Here is a 1,341-nt window from a genome sequence, read left to right on the forward strand (position 1 = left end):
TTTATTATTATTATTATTATTATTATTATTATTATTATTATTATCATCATCATCATCATCATCATCATTATTAATTGCATAAAGAGGGAAGGATGAAGGTGGTATGGTATACCCTGTTCTTGTCAGAACTTGAGGAAGGCAATGGCAAACCCTCTCTGCATCTCCCTTCCCTTGAAAGCCCCTTGCTGGGGGTTACTATAAGTTGTTTGCAACTTGATGGCACTTACACACATAAAGTTATGTTGAGGAAGAATAGTAGAGATGCCTAAGATGTCCAAAACCCAGAATCCCTGAACAGTCTAACCCAGGGGTGTCAAACCCATTTGTTATAAGGGCTGAATCTGACATAAATGGGACTTTGTCAGGCCAGGCCATATATGTCATAAAATGTAATGCCAGGTAGCAAAGACATTAACTTTATAAAAGACACCGACAAGCATAATTAAAGTTTTTTAAAACTTAAAATACAAACATCCTTAAAATAGTAACACCCTAGGCATATTTTTATAGTCTTTGATAACTGACACCTCCCAAACCTCCCCCCCCCAAAGATGCCTACCTAAAATGGAAAGGTGGGGAGGATAGTGGGATTTGGCAATGCAATTTTTTAAATAAAACATCCAAAAAAAGCACAAGGATCACAGTAGAAACTAAAAATAAAAGCTAAAAATATAAAATGCTCGAGCCTAGGAAAACATGAAATGGTTGGGCATTGCAAGCCCCCCCCCCGGGTGTACTCAGAGTGTCAGTAGCTCTCTAGTGTAATGCCCCCCTTTGGCTGTGGGATCCCCGGTTAGAGTACTCAAGCACCCATTCTTATGTCCATTCAGAAAAGAAAGACTGGCTCAAAACATCAGCCCTTTATTTGCAAGGAGACAACTTTAGCTGGCATACAAACAATGGAAACGGACACTACTTGAGCTCCACTCCATTGAAATTCATTGCAGCTCAAAAACAGTTGCAAAGAAAATGCAGAATAGATTTTCCATTAAGGTTTCTGGGCCCAGATAGACTACTCTGGGACTGTAATGGCAGCCCCCAGAGAGAATTCCATTCCCAGAACACAGCTGCTATTCCCAGGGACCATCATTCCACTCTGGAGACTGTCATTCCAGTCCCAGAGTAGTCTGTTTGGGCACAGAGACCTTAAAGGAAAATCTATTCCATATTTTCTTTGCAACTTTTTTTGTGCTTTAGCCCATAGGAGCTTCCTGCTAGAGGAGAAACAGGTGAAGACAAGGCCCAGCCAGTTGGGAAGTTTGGAAGTCCCAATCTCCCTCAGAAGGGTGAGGACAGGCAGGGGAGGGGGAGAGGGTTGGAGCAGAGAGCTGCAGGCCGGAT

Source organism: Gekko japonicus, unplaced genomic scaffold (assembly GCF_001447785.1).
Source record: "Gekko japonicus isolate JY-2015 unplaced genomic scaffold, Gekko_japonicus_V1.1 scaffold35, whole genome shotgun sequence".
NCBI lineage: Eukaryota > Metazoa > Chordata > Lepidosauria > Squamata > Gekkonidae > Gekko > Gekko japonicus.